Here is a 12,112-nt window from a genome sequence, read left to right as displayed (position 1 = left end):
CCAAAGAGGACATACAGATGGCCAAGAAGCACATGAAAAGTTGCTCAACATCACTAATTATTAGAGAAATGCCAATCAAAACTACAATGAGGTATCACCTCACACCAGTCAGAATGGCCATCATCAAAAAATCTACAAACAATAAATGCTGGAGAGGGTGTGGAGAAAAGGGAACCCTCTTGCACTGTTGGTGGGAGTGTAAATTGATACAGCCGCTATGGAGAACAGTATGGAGGTTCCTTAAAAAACTAAATATAGAATTACCATATGACCCAGCAAGCCCACTACTGGGCATATACCCAGAGAAAACCATAATTCAAAAAGACACATGCACCCCAATGTTCATTGGATCACTATTTACAATAGCCAGGTCATGGAAGCAACCTAAATGCCCATCGACAGACAAATGGATAAAGAATATGTGGTATATATAAGCAATGGAATATTACTCAGCCGTAAAAAGGAATGAAACCGGATCGTTTGTAGAGACGTGGATGAATCTAGAGCCTGTCATACAGAGTGAAGTAAGTCAGAAAGAGAAAAACAAATATCGTATATTAATGCATATATATGGAAACTAGAAAAATGGTACAGATGAACCAGTTTGCAGGACAGAAAGAGACACAGATGTAGGCAACAGATATATGGACACCAAGGGGGGAAAGTAGGGGGGGTGATGAATTGGGAGATTGGGGTTGACATGTATACACTTATGTGTATAAAATGGATGACTAATAAGAACCTGCTGTATAAAAAGATAAATAAAATTCAAAAAAAATGTAAACTAACAAAAAACAAACAAAAGGAGATATGGAAGCAATATAAATGTCTATTGACAGAAGAATGGACAAAGAGGTGAGATATTTATGTATAATTCAGGCATAAAAAACAATGAAATCTTGCCATTTGCAACAATATGGATGGACCTAGAGGGTACTGACTTTTAAATAATATGTTGTACTGCTGAACATTAAAATTATACTCTAATGAGGTTTTCAATGAATGTATAGGTAATATGAAAGAAAACTGCAAAATAATGGGGGTAGGAAAAATAAACCTACATGGTTTGAACTTTTTATTTGAAGTGGTAAAATATTGATTCTGCAGGAATCACTTGTAATCCCAAGAGAATTCACTACCAAAATTATAAGATGAGGTAAAGTTTAAAAACACAGTAGATAAAGTAGAGTATTTTTTTAAAATATTCAAATAGCACCAGAGAAAACAGGGACTAGAGAACACAAAGAAACCAAAAACAGAGAAAACAGAAAACAATAAAACAATAGTCCTAAATCCAAACATGTCAGTAATTACACTAAATTTAAATGGCCCAACCAAACAAATTGAAAATCTAAGATTTTCATAATGTATGTAAGTGAACCAACTATATCTCTGAGAAACTTCTAATGTAATAATACAGGTAGGTTAAAAACCAAATGATTGAAAAGAAATATATCATATACATATTAACCAAAATAAGCATTAGTAGCTATATTAATGTAAGAGAAATTAGACATTGGAGCAAAGAAATTTAACAAGGAAAAGAAAAGAGCAACAATGATAACAGGATCAAAACATCCATAAAGACTAAAAATAACAATCTTAATTGCATGAACACCTAATAGTAGAGCTTAAAAAAATGAAGGAAAAATGACAGACAGACATACAAATCCACAATTATAGGTGGAGACTTCTACACTCCTTTCTCAGTAATAGACAAAACTAAGAGACAATAAATCATTAAGATGTAGAATAATTGGACTATATTGTCAAGCAATTGGATCTGACAATTTTAGAACACTTGACCCAACAACAGAATACACATTCTTTCCAAGTGCACATAGAATACTCACCAAGATAGACCATATCTCTGTTTAGAAAACAAAACTTAGGAATTTTTAAAGTTAAATCATTCAAAGCAATTTCTATGCCCATAATGAAAGTAAACTAGAACTAAATTACGGAAGGACAGTAAAAAAATCTCCAAACACTTGAAAATTAAACAACATATTTCTAAATAATCCACAGGTCAAACAGAAAATCTCCAACAAAATTAGAAAATATTGTGAACTAAACAAAAATGAGAATACAACATTGCAAAAGCTGTGGAATTCAGCTAAATTACTGCTAGCAGCTAAATGCTTATATTAGAAAAAGAAAATGATCTCATGTAAGTAATCCAAACTTTCATCTTAAGAAACTAGAAAAATAACAGCAAGCATAAGGAAGGAAATAACAAGTAAGATAAGTCAATAAAATATAAAGCATATGTAACAGAGAAAATCAATGACACCAAAAGCTAGTGCTTTGGAAAGATCTTCAAAATTGATAAACCTCTGAAAAAACTGAAGACAAAAAAAGAGAGAGAGACAGATGGAGAGACAGACAAGCTACCATAGCAGGAATGAAAGAGGGGGATTCCTGTACAGATTCCGCAGACATTAAAATAAGGATATATTACAAAGAACTCCATGCACATAAGTTTAACAACTTGAAAAAAATTGACAACTTGCTAAAAAGCTGCAAAGTGAAAAAGAGATGAAATAGATAACATGAATAGTTCTATAATTATTAAAGAAATTGTATTCATAGTTAAAAATCTTTAGGAAAAAAAATTCCCAAGGCCAAATGGTTTCTCTGGTGAATTCTACTAAGTATTAAAAGAACAAATAACATTGATTCTACCAAATATTTCTAGAAAACTGAAGATAAGGAAACAATTCTCTATTCGTTGTATAAAATTGAGTTACCCTAATATCAAAGATAAACAATGACATTGATCACCTTCCACCATGAACTCCACAATACTTAAGATCTATACTATTCAAAATTTGGAAATCATATTTTCTGCCTATTTTATTTGTATTAACTAACTTATTAATAAATAAAATTAAAAATTTAAAAACAGATGACAGCCCAAGAAATGAAACCTAAAAACCAATTTCCCTCATAAACATAAAAATCTTTTACCAAATATTAGCAAATATAATCCGACAATATATATGAAGAATGATACAACACAACGAAGTGGGACTTATCACAGGAATGCACTGTTGGTTCACTATTTGAAAATCAATTTAATCCAGTATATTAAGAGTCTAACAAATAAAAGTTACAGGGTAATATAAATTGACACAGAAAAAGCGTTTCAACAAAACAACAACCATTCATGATAATACTCCCAGCAAGGTAGGGATGGTTGGGAACTTCCTCAACCTAAAGAAGGTATATTTTTTAAAAAGACTACAGTTTCCAGTCTTAAATTTAAGTTTAAAATCCATTTTGAGTTTATTTTTGTATATGGTGTTAAAGACCTAAATATAAGACTGGAAAGCATAAAACTCCTAGAGGAAAACATAGGCAGAACACTGACATAAATCGTAGCAAGATTTTTTTGAATCTACCTCCTAAAGCAAGGAAATAAAAGAAAAAATAAACAAATGGGACCTAATTAAACTTAAAAGCTTTTGCACAGTAAAGGAAACCATTGACAAAATGAAAAGACAATCTACTGAATGGGAGAAATATCTGCAAATGTTATGACTGATAAGGGGTTAATATCCAACATACCCAAATAGCTCATAGAACTCAACATCAAAAAAACAAACAACCAAATCAAAAAATGGGCAGAAGAACTGAACAGACATTTTTCCAAAGAATTGCAAATGGCCAACAGGCACATGAAAAGATGCTCAACATTGCTGATCATCAGGGAAAAGCAAACCAAAACCACAACGAGAAAATCTCACGCCTGTCAGAATGGCTATTATCAAAAAGAACACAGATAATAAATGCTGGCTAGGATGTGCAGAAAAGGGAACCCTCATAAACTGTTGGTGCGAATGTAAACTGGTGCAGCCACTGTGGAAAACGGTATGGAGGTTTTTCAAAAAAACTAGAAAGGGAACTACCATATGACCCAGCAATTCCAATCCTGGGTATAAATTGGAAAAAAACAGAAACACTAATTCAAAAAGATGCATGCACACCAATGTTCAAAGCAGCTTTATTTACAATAGTCAAGACAGGGAAGCAACCTAAGTGTCTATCAGCTGAAGAATGGATAAAGAAGATGTGGTATGTACATAGAATGGAATACTACTCAGCCATAAAAAGGAATGAAATTTTGCCATTTGCTGCAACATTGATGGACTTGGAGGGTATTATGTTAAGTGAAAGAAGACAGAGAAAGGCACATATTATATGATATCATTATATACGGAATCTAAAAAATAAAACAGACCAGTGAATATAACAAAAATGAAGCAGACTCACAGATACAGAGAACAAACTAGTAGTTACCCATGGGGACAGGGAAGGGGGGAGGGGCAATAGAGGAGATTAAGAGGTACAAATTATTATGCAGAAAATAAGCTACAAAAATATACTGTACAACATGAGGAATATAGTCCACATATTATAATAACTATAAATAGAGTATAACCTTTAAAAATTGTGAATCACTATATTTTACACCTATAACTTATATAATATTGTACATCAACTATACTTCAATTAAAAATAAAAGACTATAGCTAACATCATACTTAAAAGTGAAAGACAGAATGTTTTCCCCCCTAAGACTGTGAATATGGCACGGCTATGTACTCTCACCACTCCTATTCAACATCATACTGGAAATTCTTGCCAGTGAAGTAAGCTTAAAATAAGAAATATAAGTGATAGAGATTGAAAAGGAAAATGACGGTAGAAAATCCCAACAAGCCACAAAAACTTCTTAAGAAAGAATTATTGATTTTAGTTAGGTCATAGAATACAAAGTTAACACACAAAAATCAACTGTATTTCTATATATTCACAGTGAACAGAAAACTTTTAAAACAGAATTTTTTTAAATGTCTAAGAGTTCAAAAATAATGAAATACTTAAATATAAATCTAACAAAACATGCATAGTATCTGTATATGGAACAGTACAAAATGTTGATGACATAAATAAAAAAAGACTTAGATAAATGACAAGAGATAGGATTTTCATGGATTGGAAGACTGATCCTATAAAAATGTTAATCCTCTCCGAACTGATCTATAGATTTAACACAATTCCAAACAAAATCCCAGCGATTTTTTGTAGATATAGACAGATTTATTCTAAAATTTATGTAGAAAGGTATAGTAACAAGACTAGCCAAAAGAAACTTGAATCAGAAAAATGAAGTTGAGGAACAGCACTGCTAGATGTCAAGCTTACTATAGAGCTACAGTAATCAAGCCAGTGTGGTACTGGTAAAAGTACAGACCAGCGGAGCAGAAGAGAGTCCTGAAATATACCAGCACAAATATGGCTAAATGATTCTTGACAAAGGTATGAAGGCAAATCAAAAGAGGAAGGTAGTCCTTTGAACAAATGGTGTTGGAACAACTAGGCAGCCAACTAACAATAACAGCAAAAATAATTACCTCAACTTCAAGTTTACACCTTATACAGAAATTATACAAAAATTAACCCAAAATGGACTATTGCTATAGATATATGTTACAAAACTATATGTATTTTAGAAGAAAACATAGATTTTTTACGACCTCAGATTAGACAAAGAGTTATTTTAAGACAGTCTTATTTAATCAATTTAGTGAATTAATTTATTTTAATTAATTTAATCAAGTACAGCATATTATTGATACAATATTTATTATAAATTAATTCAATTAATTTAAATAGCATTTTTGAGATGCAATGAGATACAAGATACAAATTTATGACATAATCTACATAACATAAAATACACCCAAGGTATACAGTTCAATGGTTCTCAATACATTCACCGAGTTGTGAGAATATCACCATAAATTAATTTTAGGACATTTTCATCACCCTAAAAAGAAATTTTGTACCTACCACAGACCCCATCCTTCTCCAACTTCAGTCCTAGGCATTCACTAATGTACTTTCTTAGACAAAAAATTCTTACATGACTCTAAAAGCATAATCCATAAGAGAAAATATAGACAAATTGGACTTCATCAAAATTAAAAACTACCATTCTGCATAAGACACTATGAGAAAAATGAAAAGATTAAGAGAAAATAGTTGCAAATTACATCTGTAACAAAGAACTTTAATACAGGATATACAGAGAACCCCCAAACTCAACAGTAAGAAAACAACACAGTTTTTAAAATGGGCAAAAGACTTGAATAGATACTTCACCAAAAAGGATGTATGGATCGAAAATATTTACATAAAAAGATCATTAGTCATGAGAGAAATGCAAATTAAAGCTACAATAGATACCACTTCCTACCTATTAGAATGGATAAAATAAAAAATACTGACGGGCTTCGCTGGTGGCGCAGTGGTTGAGAGTCCGCCTGCCAATGCAGGGGACACGGGTTCATGCCCCGGTCCGGGAAGATCCCACATGCCGCGGAGCGGCTGGGCCCGTGAGCCATGGCCGCTGAGCCTGCGCGTCTGGAGCCTGTGCTCCGCAACGGGAGAGGCCACAACAGCGAGAGGCCCGCGTACCGCAAAAAAAAAAAAAAAAAAAAAATACTGACAACACCAAGTACTGGTGAGGATGCGTAACAACTGCAACTCTCCAATATCACTGGTGTGATGCAAAATGATACAGCTACTCTGGAAATCAATTCTGCAGTTTCTTATTAAGTTAAGCATATACTTACTATCTGCCCCAGACATCCAAGTTCTGAGTACTTACCCTAGAGAAATGAAAACTAACATTCACAGGGACTTCCCTGGTGGTCCAGTGGTAAATAATCCATCTTCTAACGCAGGAAACGCGGGTTCGATCCCTGGCTAGGGAACTAGGACCCCACGTGCAGTGGGGCAACTAAGCCCGCGCACCACAGTCCTGAGCTCGCACGCCTCAACTAGAGAGCCTGCGTGCTGCAAACTACAGAGCCCACACACCCTGGAGCCTGAGCGCCACAACTAGAAAAGAGAAAAAAACCTGCATGCCACAACGAGAGAGAAGCCTGTGCCCCGCAACAAAGGATCCCGCATGCCTCAACGAAGATCCCGCATGCCACAACTAAGACCCGATGCAGCCAATAAATAAATAAATAAATAAATAAATAATCTTTAAAATTAAATTAAAAAACAGAAAACTAACATTCACACAAGAACCTGTATACAAATGTTTATAGCAGCTTTGTTCATAATCATGTAAGAATAGAAGCAACCTCATATCCTTCAATAACTGAATGGATACGTTGTGGTTTATCCATAAAAAGGACAACTAGTCAACCAAAAATAAAACAAAACAAAATGCCAATATAAAGCAAACAACAAAACTGTTGATATACTGAACAACTTGGAAAAATCTCAAAAGGCATTATGCTGAGGGCAAGAGGCCAGTCTCAAAAATGGACATTCTGTATAATTCCATTTGTACTCTGGCATTCTCCTAAAGACAAACTATAGTGACAGAGAACAGATCAATGGTTGCCAGGGATTAGGGGTGTAGGAAGGGTACAAATACAAAGGGGTAATATGAGGGAGTTTTATGGGGCAACAGAATTGTTCTATATCCTGACTTTGGCAGCAGTTATATGAACATATAGATTCACAGAACTATACACATACAAAAAGTCAATTTTACGGTAAGTTAAAGATGAAAATAAAACACAAAGATAGAAAATAAAGTTAAGCAAATATAGAAACCTACCACTAGCTTTTCCCACTTATCTGTGTACCTCCACCTCGCCAAAAAATCAAAAACAAAAACAAAACCCACACATTATTCCCTCCACAATGCCAGACTTACATTTGTTCATTTAATGAATACCTATGTAGCACTTACTAGGTGAAGATGAAGCAGTTAGGGGAAAGGTTAGAAAGAAAAATTCTATGGAAAAAGTGACATATTACTGAGTACTGAGAAATATAATTTTAGTGAGCAGAGATGGAGGGAATAACTTAAACGTCTCCCTGTTTGAAGGCAGAAAACAACCTGCCTCATTTGAGGAAGTTCCAGTTTGTTTGGAACCTTGGATAGAGGTAATTTGGAGATGGTGCAAAATTTCACATTGGGGACTGATCATGAAAACCTTGAATCCCAGGCAAAGGAGTTTGTCCTTAGTTTATATCCTACGTACCTAACAATAAAGATCATCTCATATCCTAACCCTTGGCCTTACCAACTGGATCTTATTTAAAGGAGAATTTGTATCACTAAAGCCAACACTAAGAGTTAAAAGATGGATTCCAGCACTTACTTCATCACTGATTTACCATATGAATAACATTGGCAAATTAACTTCAGCGTCTGCTTCTTCTATGCACAACATAAAAGGAATTATGCCAGGCTTTCCTATTTTGTGAAGCTTAATGACAAATGAACCTCATGATAATGTGAAACGAACTTTTTAAGAATAGTGTACAGCATTTTCTCTAAGTGCGGTCCTTGGGTAAGCTTAGGTCCTTGTCCTAAGCAACATTAGGACAACCTGGGAACTTATTAGAAATGCAAGTTCTTACACCGCTCCCCCCTCAGACTTGCTCAATCAGAAATGCTGGGGAGGATGGCCAGCAATACTCATTTAACAAGCCTTCTTGTTTATTCTGGGGCATGCTCAAGCTTGAGAACCACTGACACAAAACATTATACAAATATACTCAAGTGCTATAAAACTCAAACTACGCATGCCTCAGTACACTCTGAACATCACAGTCTCATGAAGGGACGGTGTCTTATTTGAAGCCAGAAAATCAGATATTTTTCATTGGCATTTTGCTTTTCACAACTCATGAAGCTATCAAAGGCTGATTTTCCTAGAGGAATAATTACTTTCAGAAATATTCAACACTCTGTATCAGAAAGTCCAGGAATGATTCCTTTGAGGGAAAGAAAATAGATAAGGAATTTTTCTTCACTGATTTGTATTTTGATAAAGCAATTTTGCTTGAGAGAATTGATGTCAGCTCACTGACCTGCAGTCACAATAAATCTGTGTCAATTTACTCAATGAATCATCTCTCTAATGCCAACATTCTCCCCCACACCCAAGTGCTCTTAAGCATTATAAATCCCTGCTGCAAAAAGGATAAACAATGAAGACATTACTAGTCGGAGGACAGAGCATAAATGACAAGGAGATAGTAAGGACACATTTCTCTCTCAGTTAGTACAAAATAATAAACAAAAATATATTTCTGTGTAATATATTTCAATGAGATATCATCAGAATAAATAATTGAAATAAATTGCCTAGTGCCTCACTCAACTGAACAATTAGGAAACAGTGAAATTTTAATGTCTTTTCATCTGTATCCTCTCTTTCACTGATTCAGATCCTATTTTCCTGTGGTGTGCTTGGTCCAAGTTATCACCATCATCATCACCATGAATATCAATTCTGTCCCTGAATCTGAGATGTCCCTGTAGGCCAGTACTGTCAGGATTAGTTGTACAAAATATTTAAAATTAGAAAGCACTGGTCTTTGAACTCAGCTTCTATGAGGGTATACGAAAAACAACAGGTAGAGAGTCTATTGACCAAGGTCCAAAGTTATCCATGGGCTGACTATGTACCTCTAATTATATCCCTGAGCTTCAGCTTTCTATCTATGTAATAAAAAGGGTGCTAACAACTTTTTTAGAAAGAGGTCCCATAATTTCTTTTCTATAACTTTTGCTTTCTTTTAATGCCCCCTCACTATTTTCCACAAAACATTCAATTCCCCATTCTGCCCACATTAACCCTGCCTCCAGAAGAAATCAATCTGATACACTTACTGCTATTTAAGCCAAAGGTCACAGATCCAAATGCTTGCAGGTTAATAAAGTTATCATAATGCTTGCTGGGTATATGAAAACGTGTACTAAGCAGTTCATCCTGTAACCAGAGCAAAACACTATCTAGTTACATTGCCTTTGAAAACTTGTATAAGGATATATGTAACAAAATGCTCTGGCAAAACACCTGCACTTGTAAAACTTTGAAGCGACCAGTTGAAATTCCTTGGTTTCATCCTTGGGTACTTCATACTCTAGCCCCTTTCAAATTAAGCCCCTCTCTTCTCTCTTACAATTGAAATAGAAGATTATTAGTTAGGTAAAATGATGTGTGGCCATGACTCATTACTAATTATTTAAACATGATTTTCTTGTCAAAGACCCTCTCAAATGCCATCTTCTACATCTAGTCTTTTTTTTTTTTTTCCTACAATATATGATCTCTTTGGTTTACTTTTCTATTATACTTTCTGTACCTCTGGGTAAAGGGTTTAGCTTATTCCACCTCGTAGTGAAGGTGTATTAGGTAACAGGGCACTTGTTACACCTTATATCATTTTATATTCTGACATCAGGAATTGTGCATTTTTGCACTTTAGCTCCAACATAATTTAGTACTGTTCCCGGAATATTTCTAAATCTGTCCCAAATAAGAGACTGATAAAATTGTACTCTCATTCATTGAATTAAAATAAACATGCAGGGCTCCCTTGGTGGCGCGGTGGTTGAGAGCCCGCCTGCCGATGCAGGGGACACGGGTTCGTGCCCCGGTCCGGGAGGATTCCCACATGCCGTGGAGCGACTGGGCCCGTGAGCCATGGCTGCTGGACCTGCGCATCCGGAGCCTGTGCTCCGTAACAGGAGAGGCCATAGCAGTGAGGGGCCCGCATACCGCAATAAATATATAAATAAATAAATAGACAAACAAAAATAAATAAACACGTATGTGTGACTATCTATTCTTGCCCTAGCATAAGCACTAACCATAGTCACCTCCACTGCAATAGACTCCTACTCACACATGTCTATGAAGTAAACATCCTTGGGCCCTACAGATTCTAGTATTCTTTATCCTTTGAATTTTAGTATGAAAAGGGCAGACATTGGATAGTAAAAAAGGCTGCCTAGGCTGGGAGACTAAAGAGGAAGTAAAGCACAAAACTTTTCCAACACCATAGCACATGATTCATTTCTAAAATATTTTTCCTTTCTTAAAACCTTATTTACTAGAAGTTGTTGTCAGGCTATGATTAAATACACTGATCACTAACTCCTCCCTGTTAATAAGACTAGCAGTCAGTCCTCGTAGAGGAAGTCTGCCCCCATTGTGAAGGCCTAAATGTTCCAGATGGCTTTGTACAGATTCTTGGGTTTTGTCCAGTGCCATGGACAGCTCCACTTATTCATCCACAATAGCTTGTGTACAAGTCCTCTCCAGAAGTGTTATTATGCATCCTTTGTCTAGCAGTTGCCACAATCCTAAGTATATAATTCTCTATTCCACTAAGAGATACAGTGGCATTTTAAGATGCAGCATCCAACTTTTCATGTGCATTAGACTTCTCTCGGAGTCATCACCAAGGTTTACAGCAAGTTCTTTGATGAAGCACATAAATTGATTACAAAAAAATAATTTCTGCCAAATCTCGAGAGAACCTTACACCTGCCATCTTTTTTTTTGTCTAGTGACTGAGAGTTTTTATGAGTCATTATTACTGTTTTTTTTTTTTTTTTCTTTAAGTATCATCACCATTATTAGGGTGTCACTGCAGAGGAAAAGAAAAGAAAGAATAAAACAAAAATCTTAAAACTATCATTGGTGAGGCATAAGATTTTAGATGAGGGAAAACTGTTAGACTTTTATTGAAAATAAGTGTTCTGCTGATGACTGATTTATTTCAATAGGGGGAAAAGTAATCCCAGAAACCATAGTTACAGATAGAACGTTGGCATCCCATTGTCAGATCCCAAAGGCTTAGCACTCCAGTCACTCCCAAGAAACTCAGACTCAGTAAGGGCAATGAGACTCTATCCCCCTCTAGTGTCTCTAGTTTTAGGAGGGAATCCTGGTCCCTTTTGGCCTCTACAAATCAATTTTTTCAACTATCTTTGCAAAAGAATCCATTTGCATTGTACTTCTCATTCAAAGTGTTAATAAAGAATCTTGATAAATACTCAAATATCTTCCTATAATCCAATCTAAAGTTGCTCGCAGTGAAAATAATATTAAAGATTTCCTTCAGTAACCAATCAACTGCCATATTTGCATACAATCGAGTTAAGATGAATTAGAAGATCTGTTAGTCATTCAAAAATTGTGTGCATCAGTTAATATCACATGATGTGTAACTATAAATAATGCCCCTTACCTAGTCAATTTGTTCATAAATGTGA

This window comes from Monodon monoceros, unplaced genomic scaffold (assembly GCF_005190385.1).
Source record: "Monodon monoceros isolate NGI ecotype Baffin Bay Population unplaced genomic scaffold, NGI_Narwhal_1 Super_Scaffold_12, whole genome shotgun sequence".
NCBI lineage: Eukaryota > Metazoa > Chordata > Mammalia > Artiodactyla > Monodontidae > Monodon > Monodon monoceros.
The sequence above is the reverse complement of the archived record's forward strand: the minus strand, read 5'-3'. Positions refer to the sequence as shown.